The sequence below is a fragment of the Nannospalax galili genome, unplaced genomic scaffold (genome assembly GCF_000622305.1).
Source record: "Nannospalax galili isolate Female #2095 unplaced genomic scaffold, S.galili_v1.0 scaffold237, whole genome shotgun sequence".
Classification (NCBI taxonomy): Eukaryota; Metazoa; Chordata; class Mammalia; order Rodentia; family Spalacidae; genus Nannospalax; species Nannospalax galili.
Window position 1 is genome coordinate 773,756 of NW_008339924.1, and position 18,545 is coordinate 792,300.

General features: G+C 50.4%; 1 pseudogene; it reads left to right on the forward strand.

Annotated features, from left to right (window-relative positions):
* The first annotated feature begins 16,897 nt into the window (after window positions 1–16,897).
* On the forward strand, window positions 16,898–17,737 carry LOC103735498 (annotated as a pseudogene).
* The last annotated feature ends 808 nt before the right edge of the window (window positions 17,738–18,545 follow it).

Here is an 18,545-nt window from a genome sequence, read left to right on the forward strand (position 1 = left end):
CCAGCAGAGCCTCAGAATGTAGGAAAGGTGTTCAGGAACAGGACTGCCAGCCTGGGTACTAGAAGTCAACGCACAGGGAGACCAGAGAGTTGGTTTTCATGTTTTGTGTGTGTAAGTAATTTGCCTGCATGTAAGTACATTGTGTGTGTGTAATGCCCACTCCACCACCTCCACCACCTCCACCTCCAGGAACAGGACTGCCAGCCTGGGTACTGGAAGTCAACGCACAGGGAGACCAGAGAGTTGGTTTTCATGTTTTGTTTGTGTAAGTAATTTGCCTGCATGTAAGTACATTGTGTGTGTGTAATGCCCACAGAGAGGGTGCCAGATCCCCTGGAACGGCAGTAATGGACAGTTATTAACTCCCATGTGGGTACTAGGAACTGAACCCATGTCCTCTCCAAGAGCAGCCAGTGCTCCTTACCACTGAGCCTTCTCCCCAGCCCCGAGACCAGAGAGTCGGACGGTTGCTATTTGATCCCCTTCTCATTACTGTAACATCATTTGCCATATCATGGGAAAGCTGTCTGAAGCGTCAGTAAATCCATGCGGCCCAAGCGTTTAACGACATGAAGTTATGGAAAGTGCATGACAAGGCGGGAAGCCAGCAGGACGCTCTCCATGTCCCTTCCAGAGACAAGCCACTCAGACTTGAGGACAGCTGCTCTCAGGTACACATCTGTGTGTTCATGTTTGTGTGCACAAGCACATATGTGTGCAGTTACACATGCATGTGAGCCAGCCAACAACCTCAGGGATCATTTCTCAGGAGGTCCATCTTGCTTTTTGAGGTAGAGTCTCTCACTGGCCTGGAACTCATCAACTAGGCTAGACTGGCTGGCCAGTGAACGCCAGGGCGCTCCTGTCTCCACCTCTGCAGCTCTGGGATTCAAAGCGCACGCCATCATACCCAGCTTTTTTACTCAGCTTCTGGGGATCAAACTTGGGCCCTGGTACTTGCAAGGCAAACACTTCTCCAGCTAAGCCATTTCTGCAGCCCTGGGTGCTTCTCAAAGCCTTCGTAAACACATCACCCCTCCCAAAATGCCCCACTGTGGAGATGATGAGACCGCAGGTGTTGAGAGCTGACAGCCTCGGGCATTCTGGCATGACAGAGATGCCCCTGCGATCGGCAGCCTGGGCAGGTGGAAGAACAAGGGGCAGGCTGTCAGTTCTCAGTCTTTCACTTTCTGATCATTAGCTGGACAGGAAATCAAGGGGCGTCGTGATGGGAACTCACGGCAGGAAGCGAGCCCATCCTGTGCCCAGCGGCTCATCTTGGACCCAGAGCAAAATCTTTTGGCAGCACTGCTGGTTAACACTCTCCACTACTCACTCTGAAGTCTTGGTGCTCTGTGTTTCTCTGAGTGGATTACCGCCTGTGTGTGAAGTGGGGCTCAGGGCTCAAATGTGAACTCAGAAGAGATAAGTGAGGACACTTTTCCTGAACTACCGATTTTCCTACTTATGTGTGGTGGTTGCAGTGTTTAAAGGTGAGCCCCTCACCACAAACCGAAGCTGCAGCTCAGCTGGTAGAACGTCTGCCTGGCATGCACGAAGCTCTGGGCTCAATCCTCAGCATTACTTGTACCAGACGTGATGGCACACACCTGTCAGATCAGCACCTGGGAGATAGCAGCAAGAAGATCAGAAGTTCAAGATCATCCTCCACTACCTAGGGAGTTTGGGGACAGCCTAAGTATATGAGACCCTCTCTCAAAAAAGGAGCCTCAAGGGGCTGGAGAGGTGGCTCAGTGGTTAAGAACACTGGCTGCTCCTGCGGAGGACCCAGGTTTGGTTCCCAACACCCACGTGGCAGCTAACAAATTGTCCCTAACTCCAGTTTCCGGGGATCTGTTGCTCTGTTCTGGCTTCTGCGGGCATTACATACATGTGGTGCACTCACATACATGCAGGTAAAACACTCATACACACAAAATAAAAATAAATAATAATAAAATTTACCCAAAAAAGAACTCCCTAAAGGCTTTTGGGCATGCATATGATCGTGCACCTGGGGGACTGGCTTCTGCAGAGGAAACTACGTGGGTGCTAGGCTGGCATTATGTTTGGAATCTGAAACTCCCCCAACAGGCTTGAGTTTTGAATGTCTGGTGAGCCTATGCTGGAGGTTGTGGTACCTTAGGAGGTGAACCCTAGCTGGAGGAAGGGGGCCACTAAGGGCAGGACTTCAAAGGTTGCCCCCACCTGATTCCTACCTCATTCCTGCTTCCTGATCCACTGTGATGTGATCAGCCTTTGCCATGTGCTCCAGCCATGAACCGAGCTTCTCTTCCACATCTTCCCCACTGCAATGGTCTGAAACCATGAGCCAAAATCTATCTTCCCTCCAGTTGGGTGTTTTGGTCCCAGTGACAGAAAAGTAGCTAATACAGTCAGGAGCCCTTGACAACTTAATGTCTTAAGAAACAGCAAGGTTTGGTCCTCCCAGCTTTCCAGCAACTGCTAGACAAGGAAGGCAGCTCAGTACTCTAAGATAAAGTGTTCATAAGAGACAGAACTCAGTTTACAGAGTCCACTTTCCATAGCACCGAGTGCACACAGTAGGTGCTCAAAAAATGTTTGTGCCATATGAACACATAAACAGCTCAATATACTTCCTTTGGGGCTGAGGGATCAGCACAGCCAGGCAGCCACTAACGTCCTAGCAGGAAGAGCAACAGGCCTCTCCAGTGCTTCAAGCGGTGAATTTGTTTCTAGAAGCTCAGACATGCTCTTGGAAGGTTGCCCCTCACCCACCCGAAGACCTCGCTGAGCCTTCTGGGCCTTCCCTGGCTCCTGTGGATGAAGCATTGACTGGAAGCAGACAAGCCCAAGGCCAATAAGGTAATTCCATGGTGAGACCAGGGGTCAAAGGACACAGAGGCAGGACAGAGTGTGCATATCGTTTTGAATACTCTGGGAACTCTGTCAGAGAGAAGGCATTTCAGACAGGACTCAGAATATGTAAACATTCAATAGAGAGAGTAAAGAGAGAAGACACGTTGTATTTCCTTTGGAGTGCTGGGCACCATCTAACCCTGCTCCCCGTGTCGACACAAAAGCATAACTCTCACCTCAAAGGGGATAAGAGATGGTTTATTCTGGAGCCAAATATGAGTGACCATGGCCCGGGAATACAGATTCCATGTCCCGGCGTGGTAACAGTTACATTACGTTGTTATAGTAACAGAACAAAGAAAAGTCATAAATCAAGACACTTTTCAAATACATTGGTGGATACATTCAGTAGGTGGGTCATAGCAAAGTGGGACCTGGTGATCTGCTAAATTAATACATTTTATTAGTCACAAGAATGTTAATTCAGAAACATGGGTAGATAAGGTGTGGCTATTTATGGGGTTAAAGATGTCCCCAGGTAATTTGTGAATAGGCTCCGGATCTGCAAACATTACAGACTCTCCACAATCTCCGAAGTGCTAATCAGCTGGTGAGCCTTGCAGGAAGTTCAGTCCACAGTACAGGAGTTCTGGGAACTTTCTTTCACACCCGTGAGGAAAATAATTTGTTATTTTCCATTTTTAATATTTTATTTTTATTTCTTATTTTATGTGCATGAGTGTATTGGCTGCATGTGCGTAAGTGCACCTGTGTCACACAATGCCCATGGAGGTCAGAAGAGGGCATTGGATCCCCTGGAACTGGAGTTACAGATAGCTGTTAGCTGCCATGTGGGTGCTGGGAATTGAGCCCAGGTCCTCTGCAAGAGCAGCCAGTGCTCTTAACTGCTGAGCATCTCTCCAGCCCTTATTTTCCATTTTTTGTTTACTCAAAAGCTTAGTTGTGTCCCTGGAACTTGAGACCCAAGTCCTCCTTTCCTATACTTCCTTTGTGCCAATTCTTTTCAAACTAGCCAACCACAAAAGACTGTGAGGTCAGACCCCAGCTAATGGGGAAAAGACACAGTGCTCCTGAATTAGGATAAAAGCACATTGTCTCCCACACTGTCTGTTGCAGCCTGAATGAGGGAGCACACCCTTTTGCAAAAGTAAAAGTTGGCCTGCTGAATTCCTTTCACTTTGTCCTCAGTCTTTGTTCAGTATTGCTAGGATCCTTGGACCCCAGATTTTATTCCATACCTGCCCCAAGTGATAATATCTGTATAGGATTTTTGTCACTCCTTTGCAAATATAGTTTGCAAATATCTTTCAGATGATGGGCAAGCAGAGACTCTGAGGGGATCATGGAACTATCTAACAAGTGACCTCATCTTTCAGATGATGGGCAAGCAGAGACTCTGAGGGGATCATGGAACTATCTGGGGAGAGGCTCCATCAGGCCCGCCACACAGTTACAAATCTATCTTATTGGGTCTGATACACTCTCCTAGGGAGCCTGGAGTGGACTGTCTCTTCAGACACTATTGTGTGCTGACCAGGTGGCAGTCAGGAGAGAGGGTCAAAGCAGAAGAGAGAGAAGCCTGTGAGGAATTCCTGCTGGAGCCGGAATCTCTCACTGGAGTTAAATCCCACAGACTGGACAGGAGGCATCATCCTCTACAGAGACTCCAGGTTGCAGAGGTGAACCTTGTCTGCCACGCCATCATTGTGGTCATCCACATGATCAGATGCACTGGCACAGTGCTGGCCCCAGTGACAGGTGGCCTGCCCAGTCCTGTGTTTACACAGTCAGATATGGAAATGCAGAGTGAAGGTAGCGACTATGGGTGGGAAGTCAACTTTTCCATAACTCAGCAGGGGTGAGAACATTCAAAAACGATCAGAGGATGTCTTCCAGGAAGTGAAGCCTTATAAGGCCTGTCCATCCCAGTGAGCCACGAGCCGCCTAGCCCGGAGGTAGGATGCACACAGGCAGCGAGTGGTGCACTTACGACTGACTCTGTGGCTGGGGCTGTGGGACCCTCAGGTCTCACCCACCCTACCAGCCTGGCCACCTGCTTTCTGCCCTCACTCACTGGTAGCAGTCCAAGCGGGTGAGAAGAGAGGGAGGGGAGAGAGAAAATGTAAGTTTACATAGGAACTTCTGAGGAGGCTTCCCTCACTGTCCAAACAGACATGGATGGGAGGTCAGCACCCTCCTGGGGTTCCTCTGAACACAGAAAGAGCAGAAGGACCAAAAATAAATGCAAAAGGCAGAAAGGGGGCTCAGGAGATGCCTCAGTCAATAAATGCCTGTCACATGAGCGTGAGGACCTGAGGTCTAACACCCAGGCACAGCAGCACACATCTGTAACCCCAGCACTAAGGAACTGACTCCCTAGAGCTCCCTGGCCAACCAGCCTAGCTGAATCAACGGACTCCAGGTTCAGTGAGAGACTGGCTCAAAAGATATGGAAGGGCTGGAGAAATCGCTCAACAGATAAGAACACTTACTGCTCTTGCAGAGGACTCAAGTTTGGTTCCCAACACCCACATCAGGCAGTTCACAACCATATGTAACTCTAGCTCCAGGGGGATCTGACACCCTCTTCTGGCCTCCGAAGGCACTACACTCACATGCACATACACACTCAGAGAGACATACACATATACACACAATTTTTAAATAACAAAAATAAATCTTAAGGGGCTGGGGCTGATGGCTCAGCAGTTAAGAACACTTGCTGGTCTTCCAGAGGACCCAGGTTCAAATCCCAGCACCCATACGGCAGCTAACAACTGTCTGTAGCTCCAGTTCCAAGGGATCCGACACCCTCTTCTGACCTCTGTGGGCATTGCATGACACGGGTGCACTTACACACATGCAGGCATAATATACACACACATACACATATATACACACACATACACACACATATACACAAACATACACACACATATACACACAGACACACACATATACACACATACACACACATATACACATACATACACACACACATATACACAAACACACATACACACACATATACACACATATACACACACAAACTACACATACACACAGATACACACACACACACACACACACACAATCAACAAATAGATATATAAATAATAAATAAATAAATAAATAAATAAATAAATAAATAAATAAGGAGTTACTATAAAGTCTTTCAGGCTGGGCATGGTAGCGTATGCCTGTGGTCCCAGCTCTTGAAAGGCTGAGGCAGAAGGATCAGGAGTTTAAGGACAGCTTGGTTGTGTATTGAGACCCTGCTCCAAAGGAAAACAAATTCCTTCACAAAACACTTTGCGGCCCCTCATTCCTGGCTAAGAAGCGCAGTCTGACGCAGCTCACACCATCCAATGACCTATTCACCACCTTGAGGGTGGCGGGGTGACGGAGCTCGAGTCTCGCTGGACCTCTGCCCTGGCCGCCCAACTGCAGCCTGGGGTTCCATGGCAGGGACAGTGCCAAGGCCTTGTGGGTATGGCTGTCCCCTCTGAAGCACACTAGATCTGAGAACAGGATCCATCCACGTGGGTGACCAGAAGAGTCCCACGGAGTGAGTCCAAGATGACCCAACCTAACCTTCGGCAGGTCTCTGGATCACTGACCCAGTCACCAGTGAGGCCAGCCTTTGTGAGCACAGCATGAATGTGCTATTAGGAGTATGTGTTCGTGTGTGTGATTTATGTGCGTGCTGAGCAATGTGCACATGTGTTCACAAGGCATGAGACTGTGTTACTAGATAACGTGAATGTGTATATTTATGTGAGTGTGCACTGAACAGTGTATGCTAACAGGCAGTGTGAATGTGCATGTGTGGAATTATGTATTTATGTGAGTGTGCACCGAGCACCATTTACGTATGCGTACGTGTGCTAGGCATGCGTGTCATTGTGTTACTAGATAGTGTAAATGTGTTTCATGTGTGTGAGTGTGCTTGGCAGTGTATGTATTATTGGGTAGTATGTGTATATATCTATGTACATATGTTCTGGGCTCTGTGTGTGCATATGTGCGTGTGTACTGGACAGTGTTTGTTATTGGGCAATGTGCATATTATTGGGGGGGGTGTTGTTGAGAAGTGTGACTTGTTGGTCAGTGTTATGATTGTGCCCTGGACCACGCACTGGCGTGTGTACCATCCTAACATGCACTTTCTGCATCTGTGTAGGGAATTCAGCCACAAAAACAGGTCAGTTCTCCCAAAACAATCACTCAGAGCTGGTCTGTCTCCTGATTACTTGCAGTCCTCTCTCCTCAAGTCCGTCTGTCTGCTTCGTGTGAGCAGGTCACTCAGCCTCCGGGATGTTTACATTTGTTGTTCTTCTGCTTCCTCGGTCCTCACTGAACTCAAAGATCCTCCCAGGTTCAGGATGAACGGCATTTTCAAGCTGCTAATGAGAAAACAGGGGCATTCCGGCCGGGCAGCCTGGAGACTGAGGAGACATTCCACCCTCCCTCTCTCCCCACTCTGAGCAGAGCAGCTACAGAGGGGCCTGGAGGACCCAGGGCCACCTGTCCATGGCCTCCTGTGAGTGTCGGGAAAGCACATCACCAGACTCTAGAACAAAACCAAGAGACAGGAGAGGTGGGAGCTGCAAGTGTCACACCCCACGGAAGGTGCATAGACACCAAGGGACACGGAGCCAAGTCAGTTTACCACCCACCCCACCCCCGGGCCACACGTCAGAGCCGGAGAACCGGGTGCCAGCCTGCAACCTGGGGGAAGCCCTTCCTGCCTGGAACAGATGCTATGCCCCTCACTCCTGTGGGAAAAATCACAAGTCCATCAGGAAAATATGCCCACCCCACTCTCCCAGGGACAGTCGGAAAAGGAAACGCGCCCATCTGGAACACAGGAAATGAGCAACATCCCTAAAAACCAGATGAGAACTACATGGACACAAAGCTGAGAGCTCCACTCAGAATTCAGAAGGACCGAGGACCGGGAACACACATGGCTCAGTGGTGGGCGGGAGGGCACACACCCAAGAGCGCCTGGGTGCCACAGGGAGGGTCTCCTAGCGTGAAACTGGACAACGTCTAATCCGAAGTTCTTTTCTTAAGGGCTTTTTAAATTTTTTATTACATTTATTTTGCGTACGTTAATTCACGGATACCATTGCGCCCATGTGACACTCAGAAGACAACTTGGAAGAGTTGGCTCTTTCCTTCCACCACGTGGGTCCTGGGGATCGAACTCAAGTCATCAGGCTTGGCAACAGGCACCTTGATCTGTTGGGTTATCGCACCAGCCCAGAGGTTCTTTAAGAGTCCATATTTGCTCATAAAATTCTTTCCTGAGAATGTTTACTAAGAAGGATCTTAAACACACCAGAAACCGCCCAGGCAAGGACATATGCTCCCCGCCCCCCTCACAGTGATCACGGTTTCTGCCTGCCGTCCACCCTCTGGAGTGGTCCTGTCTACTCACCAGTGACCCCACCCACTGTCTGCCTGCTGAGAGGAGTAAGACACCCCTTCCAGCAGTTTCTGTCTGTCACTAGGCTCTCCCAGACACCCTACTGAGCAGTCTCTGTCTCTAAGCTCCCCCAGAGCCTCACTGCCTTCCAGCATCTCCACCCACGGGCCCCAATGCCACGTATCCATGGTGCTGCTCTATCCCTTCACCACCACATCTGACCACTAAGCTCAGGGGACCATCCTTGAGGAGGTCCAGTTGAGGAACGTCCTTGATGCTATGTCCACACACCTCCCAGTCTCTCCTGACTTCTCAGTTTCACCTCCTTGATCCATCAAGCCACCCCGGCTCTGTGCCTAACCTGACTCCCCTTCCCCCATGCTGGGCCTTCACACCCCCTCTGGCCACATCCTGGCTGGACCTCCTGGCTAACATCCAGCATCTCCAGCTCAGAACAGCCCCCCTCACAGGCAGATCAACTTTACAGGGAAATCAGGGCCTCTCCCCTGAGCTGTCTCAACCCAGTGCTCTGTAGGGGATTGCCAAAAAACAGAGCGAGTACTGCAGCTCTGGCCTGGTATACAGACAGAGGACACCCACACCCCTCTGGGAGCTACACCGTATCTCAAGAAAGTGTGAGAATGACTTTTACAGTATGGACATTCTCTGGACAAATAACTTTGACCTAAGCTTCCAAGCGTACTGTAAACAAGCTCACTAAACTGTGCTCTTCCCAAGTCCTGGGCATATGACCTTAATCCCTTGGAACCCTTCCCCCTCTTTCACCCAAGTTAGCATGTGAATGTATGTGTGCATTTGTTATATATCAAAGTATCAAAACGCTGCAAATAGCACTTACCTTACTGCAAATAATGAGAGAAATTATTTGTAGTTGTGTGTATGGTATTCTAGATCTAAGCATCAAAAGGCAGAATGGTTTTCAGGCATCACCATAATGTGGCATAATTCCACAGAACAAGGATGGGGGCATGCAGGAAGCTGACTCCGGAGGTCATACTGGAAGTGGTACCCTTGGTCATACAGGGAGGTGAGGAGAGGAAGGGCCAGAGCCCATGAAGAGCTCACAGGCAGCATCACTGCAGGGAAAGACGTAGCCCAGGTAGAGAACCCACCTCTCAGAGCAGCCTCCCTTGATTTGTACACACCAAAGGCAGCTGGCCTTGGTGCAGGGCTACTCCAACCTAAAGAGACCCATCAGCCTCCCCCAAGCATCATGGGTACAGGAGGGGCCATCAGTGTCCATCTGGGCCACAGGCAGTCTACAGTATGTGTGAAATCCCAAGACCCAAGCTCTCCTCACAGCAATTTAAGAGCTATCTCTTACTCCGCTGAGGTCTCCCTAGAAGTGCCTTCCATCTTGCCCAGCCTCAGTTCTCTGTAGACCCAAGTCATGCCCTCTCTATGCAACCACCCACCCTCATCGTTGGAGAATGAGATCAGGCTCCCTGGGTCAGACATTTCCCAAACATGTCAGATAAAGCAGATGGGGCCTCACAGCACATCTCAATATAAATATTTTACACATCTATCCCAGTCAGCAGCTTCAGAATGCCTGGAGACTGCAGATGCCTAACCACCACCACTGAAGAAACTCAATTCCTGTGTATTTTCATTCCTAAGAAATTTTATGATTTATGGAGAACGTCCATTCCCCAAAATACATATTTACATCCCAGACGTGTTCCCAAGCAGAGCCAGCTGTGTATGGTTAGGCTTCTTTTGTGAATATGCCCACTTCCATATGCAAACACCCTGTTCTGTTACTGAGCTTTAATTTTCTCATACGAGAATGTAAGATTTTTAACCTTGAAAATGATGAGGGCCAGCAGTGGTCATTGCTTTCCAGTCAACAGTTCACTCACTGACTCAGGGAAGCCAGACCTGTAGCTCTCCCGCAGCCCAGCCAGATGCCAGTATAGCAGGACAGGGCCATCGGATGTGCCTCTCTCACCCTGGGACATCCAGGGGCCCCCAAGCTTCTCTGGGAAACTGAGCTGTGTTTTCTCCTGTGTATGGTTAGGCTGAAATGCCCGTGTCCACATCTGGCATTGCAAAGCAAGAAACCCAACAAGGAGAAAAACCGAGTGGCTAGAAAGCAGCTAGTGCTGTCCCTGCCGTGTCAGAGTTCCAGCCCCCAGAGGGAAGAGGGCACAACGCCCATGTGAGACTCTCAGGGGAGCAGCCTGGACTCCCCTCGCCTGGAGGGGGCCCATGAAGGCAAGAACTTGTAAATGGCCCAGAGGGTCTGGTTGCAAACAAAAAACCGAAACTTATTCTGTTGACTTGCTTTTCACAATGACTGAATGACCAAAAAACTAATTAACTGAATAAAAATAATAGGGTGGAGTTATTATGATTTGGATGAGAAACGTCCCCCACAGGCAGTCTCTGGGCCCCACCTGTGGTGCTGTTTTGGGAGTTTACAAGATCTTTAGGAGGCAGAACCTCACTGAAGGATTTCTCTCTCTCTCTCTATCTCTATCTCTCTCTCTCTCTCTCTCTCTCTCTCTCACACACACACACACACACACACACACACACACACACACACAGAGAGAACCTCACTGAAGGATTTCTCTCTCTCTCTCTATCTCTATCTCTCTCTCTCTCTCTCTCTCTCTCTCTCTCTCTCTCTCTCTGTGTGTGTGTGTGTGTGTGTGTGTGTGCACAAGCAGCCTTACCCTCCAGCCACCTGCCTTTATAAACTGAGGTTCCCACAAAAAAGCCACAAGATTAAAGATTCTACACAGTTGATTGGTTGATTAGAACTTCATGATGATAGAGATATTGAAATGTTACAGATCAGAGTCAAATTATCTTGGGATGTCTTTAGCCCTCTTGAAAGCCATTCCTTGCCCACCTCTGTGTCTGCCCTAACATCCTGTGACTCTTGGATAAATCCTTCTGGAAAGTATTAATTTAGCAGACCACTAGCTTCCACCAGCCAGAAGTGCCACGACACCTACTGCACTCCACCGTAATCTGCTGTCCTAGTTTGTTTTCCTGTTACTGGGCCACCGGTTACACCGATCCAAACCAACTTGGCGAGGAAATGGCTTGTTTCCTTTCACGCTTTCACACTGCAGTCCACCCTTGAGGGAAGCCAGGGCAGGAACTCAAGACAAGAACCTAAAGGCAGGAACTGAAGCAGAGACCACGGAGGAACGCTGCTGACTGGCCTGCTGCCCCTGGCTGCTCAGCTGCCTGCCCAGGCCCACCTGCCCAGGGCTGGCACCACCCACAGTGGGCTGGGTCCTCCTACACTGGTTAGCAATCAAGAAAATGCCCCACAGACATGCCCAGGGGCCAGTCATATAAAGGGTACCTCTTCTCAGGTGTCTCCAGTTTGAGTCAAGCTGACAAAAACTGACCAGTACCCCTGCCTATCTGACATTCCCATCAGTGTATTTAAAAATGCCACGGCCTATGGTTTCCTTTTATTCTGTAGCTATAACATCAGGACGCTGTTTCCATGTTGGAACTCTGGGACACCTGAACCTGTGTTCCCAAGCTAGCGGCGCTCGTATTTGTTTCAAAATAGTCTCTTATTACCTTTGAGGAGAGAGCTGTGTTTTGCATTAACGCCTCCCCACCATAATGGACAGAACCTTCAAACCATGACCTGAGACGTGCCCCTCCTCCTTTAAGTGGCTTCTTTTCAGGTATTCGGTCACAGCAATGAAAATAGTAACTGACCACCGTGCGTGGTGGCACACGCCTGTGGTCCTAGCACTCGGGAGGCAGAGGCAGGCGGATCTCTGTGAGTTCAAGGCTAGCCTGGTCTACACAGTGAGTTCCAGGACAGCTGGGGCTACAGGGAGACCCTGTCTCAAAAAGACCAAAAAAAAAAAAAAAGTAATTGACCACAAGTGAGGACATGAGACACAGCACAGGCAAGTGGGGCTGGTGTCTTACTGACAAAAGTGTGACCCAGAAACTGAACCTTCTTCAGTGAACTGGATGTGCTGAGGAACAAACCACAGAAACTTTATCTAAGGAGAAAAAAACACTGAAATTTCAGAGGCGCAGCTGTGGTAAAAGAGTTAACCTTCAACTCAGTCTTGAGATAGAATAGATTGATACTGTGGAAATGGATCACATGGTAAATAAGGCTGATTAATAAATATGCACAGACACAGCACACATTTCCCCACCAAAATTCATGGAAGATTTGCAAATATTAATGACAAATAAGTCAGCAGGATAAAAAATATAATAAATCTGAGAGAAACAAACTGCATATCCCACTGTCTGCACAGAAAAAATAACAAAATAAATAATGTTAAAAATATCCAGGTTTGTGCAGTTCAAAAGCACACACACAAATAATTCTCTGTTTAAAATGGAAATCAAAACTTTATACAGTAAGACAGAAGATGGATCATGCAAAGATGGTGGTATGACCAACGGTGGGCTGAGGGGGGGCCCGGGTCTCAGTGCCACATTGTCAAATCAGAAGAGCACTCAGGACCCAAACTCTCAGAGCTACAAGGAGAACTAGGAAACGGGAGGGAAGAGGCTCTTGTCACTTACTGGAAACTAGAGTTTTCATTCTCAGACCAGTGGACAATGAATGATCCAAATGTTTGACAACTAACAGCAAAGGAAAGAAGTCCAATATGGCTGCAGTGGAGACTCAAATATTCGAGAACACCACGGAAAAGCACAATGGAAAATTCAGCAAAATGTCCACGTGGACCCTGGATACCCTGTACGCCTCAACAAATGCACAGAATTCCAGGGACGTGCATGGCTTCCTGGGAAAGGGATTAGGACACAGGAGGCCTGGCTGGGCAGGTAACAGGCAGGAAAGATCACTGCAAACTCACCGTGGAAAGGGGCCTTGCTTCAGTGAGTGCTTGGGGAAGTTCCCACAACAAAGAGGAAGCTATTCCAAAGCCAGGAAACAGAAAGTACCCCTCAAAAGGAGAGAAACAGGAATTGCCTCTCCAACGCAGGGAAACAGGAAATATGCCCTCAAAGCAAGGAACAAGGAAGTTTGCTCTCCAAAGCAAGGAAACAGGAAGTGCGCCCCTTCACCTGAAGCCAGGAATACTCTAATTCCAAGCCTTGACAGAGAGCTAGCAAGACACTGGGCAGACCTCCCTTGAGGTAACTGCAATGCCAGCCACACGGACCCAGTGGCCCACTTGAAGATGGATCTGTGAGCAAGCACACTTTGTATGAATGGAAAGGTGGCTCCAGGGCTGGAGAGATGGCTCAGAGGGTAAAAGTAACTGCCCCAAGACTGACAGCCTGAGTTCAATCCTAGAACCACAGTTGACAGAGAACCAACGCCCAAAAGTTGACCTCTGACCTCTATGTGTACACCATCATACACATAATAATAATAATAATAATAATAATAATAAAATAATAACAACAAAAGTGAAGAAAAAAAAAAACAGTTAAAAAATTATAAGGATTAGGTTCAGTTATGAGAGGTAATAGGATGTTGTCAATAGATTCACAAGGTATTTGGCAAAAATCAACATTTCTTGGGAGGGGGAGGGTAATTTTTTCAGGATAATTGTCAGAATTGACCTCCACGCACTGCTGCATCCAGCTCTTCTCGATATTGTGAAGACTGACCAGGAGCTGGCTTGGGCAACAGTCCCCAGGTGAAGGCTAGCCTCCAGGACAATGACCTTCAGCCCAGGTGATAATGTCCTATAGAGCCACCTTGGCTTCACCTGGGGAGAAGCAGGGGCTCAAATGGAACTGTAACAGAGCTGGGACAGGACAGCCAGGCTGGGCAGTAGATGGACACCCCAGAAGTGGGCTGGCTCTGGACATAGCTTGGAACAGTGGAGAACTAGCCAGGGATCCCCAAATGGAACTGTAACAGAGCTGGGACAGGTGGGCTGGCTCTGGACATAGCTTGGAACAGTGGAGAACTAGCCAGGGATCCAAAGCCACAGGGAGGCACTTCATCCCAGCCCAGCTCTTCTTCCAGCGGACAAAGCAGGTGACGAGTCCTCATAGCCAAGCTGTGTGATGCTCCAGTACCACAAAGGAACATCTGAGCGGAGGACAGAGGACTTATGGACATGAGTTCCCACCATGCTGTGGGTGTGTTGAGGGGGTCCTGCCTTCCCAGGCTTCACATGAGCCTTCATGGTCCCTTTCTGCTGATGTCACCCACTTGGTACCAACAGAAGTGGATCCAGAGTCCACTCTCCGAGGGTGGTACAATGAACCTGCCTGGGACCCACCCCGGAGCCTCAGCCACTAGGCCTATGTTGCAGGGCATATGGTTCTTACAGGAGTTCTGGCATAAGGTATTGAAAGCAAGTATTTAAGACAGGGCACCACCGGCGAGATGGTAGTGTGTGCTCAGGCACAGAACGCAGTGAAGAAACAAAACACTTAGGAACCAGTGCAGAGGGGCTGGGGTAGCGTGTCACAGTTGGGCCAGGGGGTCAACAGCAGCTATACACTTACACAAGGAGTGGAGAGAGGACAGTCAGGTTGGAAGGCAGTTTGGATGGGGCCTCTGGTAGGCAGGCACAGGAATGTCAGGGCCTGAGCTTGACAAGTCTTATGCCAGAAGCTGCGTCAGACCTCAAAGAGGATTTTCTGCAACTCTGAAAGCTGGGTCCCTGAGAGCTCCAGGTACGGAGGACAGACGGGATGAACGCCTGTGTTTCAGGTTGCACAACTCAAACTGAAACACTTGGCCGTGGCTTCCAGCAGGCATCAGGGAGGTCAGGGTGTGTGAGGAGGAGATAGTGAGGCAGTGACTCAGAAAGTTCCCAACAGCAGGAAACAGGATGAACAGAGAGTGTGGGGCCTCCTTGGTTGGCCTGGAGCACTGGCGCATTGGCCTGCTCCTCTGAGAGGTACAATGTATGCATTCACAGGGGCTACTCCATCCCCAGGGGCTCCCCTTCCAAAGCCAGGCCACAATGCCCAGCCCATGAGGGATGGGGGGGCACCAATGATATTTCACCTATAAGCTGAAGCTTGTTTCTCAGCACCGACAGTGCCCACCCCTGTTGCTGTGCAGACAGTGACTAACTCACAGAGGTGTCAAGTCCTTGAGGCCAGTGTGTTGTTACAAGGAACAGTAGAAACAATTCCCACTGAGGGGGCCTTGTCATAAATCACAGCCCAACACACGGGCTTGTGTAAAATGGCACAGTGGGGGCTGGACAGATGGCTCAATAGTTAAGAGCACTGGCTGCTCTTGCAGAGTACCCAGATTCAGTTCCCAGAATCCAAATGGTGGCTAACAACCATCCTTAACTCCAGGGGATCAAATGCCCTCTTCTGGACTCTGTGGGTACTGCACAACACAGGTGCACTTACATACATGCAGGCAAACACTCATATACATAAAATAAATAAATTTTTTTAAAACTTGTGAAACTGACAAGTTGGTGACTGCCCCAACCAGAGGCACCCACAAGCCCCTGCTTGTCCTGCTGTGCTCGTAGTCAAACAGGCTACCCAGCTTTTCCTCCACACCACCACGGGGCTACAGAAGGAGAAGGCAGTCACATGAGGTCCTCTCTGAAGTTTCACTCAAGAGCTGTAATGCTGGGAGACTGGAGCTGCCTGCAGACCCCACCGCCTGCCCACCTATCTGCCCCTCACAGCCCAGCACAACCTTCTTTTGCTGTTATCTCAACCACACCGGTGCCATGTTGGGCTCAGTGGGGACCAGGGAGCCTGCCTTTCTCAATACTTTCTGCAAATCTCTCATCTTTGTGCTCCAAACCACTCTGTCACCGGACACATGCTCCTCACAGTGATGCTGACTCAGGGTATGTCCTCTCCACAGTTCCCCATGCTATGTTCCCAGTAAGCAACCTGGCCACATACAAGCCCACAACTTGGGCAACACCCACAACTGCATGTATACACCGGCTGACCACACACCTGCCCAAAGGCCTCATGGATCTCCTCCTGTTCCTGACCCATAGGTGGGAGCTGCCTGCTGTGCTCTGGGGGGCAGCGTCCATGGGGAAGCTTCTCAGAGGGCCTCTAGGCCTGTCCTTGCAGAATTGTGGGCATTGTCACAAGCAGGCTCCATCCATCAACACTACCCCTCCTGTCTGGGAATTCAGGCCCCCTCCTCCTTGGCCTGAGCCCTGCCCTGGGTGGACCCTCAGGCCAGCACAGGAAAGGGCTAACCAACAGAAGCCCCAGGCTTTGGACCAGGAAGCAGGTCTACAGTCCCACCTGGTCACTCCTGGCAATCTGTTTAACTTCCTCATGCTCCAGTTCCTCCAAAGCAAACAGGTCATGAAAGTTTGGCAGAGTTAGGAGGCTCCCACTGGTCAGTTCAGTATGGAGATGCACTTGTGGGTGCCTCTTTCTCCTGGCTTTCCTCTGGGTCTTAAGGGAGACCAAGCCCTTTGTGTGTTCATAAACCCATGACAGAACATTCTAGAACACTGAAGGGGTCCGCTTTCCAGCTGGTTTCCCCCACCCATCAGAGCAGCAGGTGATCCAGCCAAGCTGAGTGGGAGAGGAGGGAGGAAGCACGGGGACCCTCCCCTCCCTGGGGGGGGGGCCTTCTTGGGCCTGGGTCTAAGACCAGGATACTGAAAGGAAGGCCTGAGGACGCCCACAATGCTCCCCAGGGTCCACACACACCTCGGGTCTGCGCACAGGGTGGAGCTGGAGACCCTGGCACAGGACTCTGTGCATAGCTGGTGGTTCGTATGCGATGCCCTGGGCATCCTGTGCGCCACTGCCACGTGGGCACTAGTGCTGAGCGCTGCATGGTTCCTGGTCCGGGACCTGCTCCTGCCATCAGAGACCGTGCTCTACGGCGTTGCCAACGGCGTGCTTTTCCACCTGCTGGCCTCCTTGGCACTCGTGTCCCATCTGCGGACCATGCTCACGGACCCTGGCTCTGTGCCCCTGGAGGGACCGCCCAGGCCGGAAGCCGTGGCCCGCTGTCCCCACTGCGGCTGTGTCAGGCCAGAAAGCGCCTGTCACTGCGTGGTGTGTGGGCGCTGCATCCGCAAGATGGACCACCACTGTCCCTGGGTCAACAACTGTGTGGGGGAGGACAACCGGAAGTACTTTGTGCTGTTCACGCTGTACATCGGGCTGAGCGCTGCGCACCTGCTGCTCCTGCTGGGCATCCCGGTGGTGCGCAGCCACGCGCAGGGCCAGTGGGACGGCCAAAGCACCGTGTCCCTGCCGGGTCCCATCCTCTTCCTCTTCCTGGTGGCCTTGATGGGCTTCCTCTTTGCCTTGGTGATGTTCTCCAGCCAGACGTTCGCCATCTGCACAGACAGAACCACCACCGAACTCCGGTACAGGAGCAAGAGCTCGCGGGGCCGGCGGTCCAAGTGCGCCAGCGTGAAGGGCGTGTGCGGACCGCGGGTCTCCCTGGCCTGGCTCAGTCCTTTTCACACCCCAGAGCATCTCGGGTCCACTGGGCACCATGACATGGTCTGAGGGTCTCCTAAGGTGCGACTGACTAAATCACTCACGGGAGCGGAGGGAAACACAGCAACACAAAGCTAAGCAAGCCAGCTTCTCGATGCAGGGGTCTGTGGCGCGCACCAGGATGGGGCAGAATTTAAGATTTAAAAAAACCTCAGATTCTCTTCTGAGCAGAAAGCCAACTGCAGGGAAGCCCAAAGGGCAAGTGCTCGCTGCTATCCGCCCCCCTTCTGGCTCTGCCGTGCAATGTGGGGGAAGCAATTAAATGCTCCCAGCTGTGATGAAGTGTCCTGAGTTTAACCCTCTTAAATGCTGGCTGTGCTGCTGATAACGCCCTCTGCAGTGGCCAACTGCAAGGAGTCCTCATCCCGTCTTGTTCATCCTTGGGATTCCTCATAAGGCCTGCTCCGTTCGACTGGGGGTCCCCCCACCCCATATTAACCATTGGATTCACTTGGCTCGGGGTCTTTGCTTGGTGGCTGTCAATATGCCCATATCCTTGCATTCTTCCAAAGATCCTTTTACTATATTTATTTACTTCATGTGGCACACATGCCACAATGCACATGTGGAGGCCAAGGGACAACTTGTGGGCGTCACTCTCTTCACCACCATGTGGATCCTGAGTGAGGACTGAACTCACATCGACAGGCTTGACCTCAGGCACTTTTACCTGCTCAGCCATCTCACCAGCTGGGATTTTTCCTTCCTTGACTGGCTTCATCAGTTCACTTTTCACCCCAGGTCCCACTAGTCACTGGAAATGACTGAGATAGCTGGGCGTTACATTTCCCGATCAGGCTGTACAGGACTGGTCCTG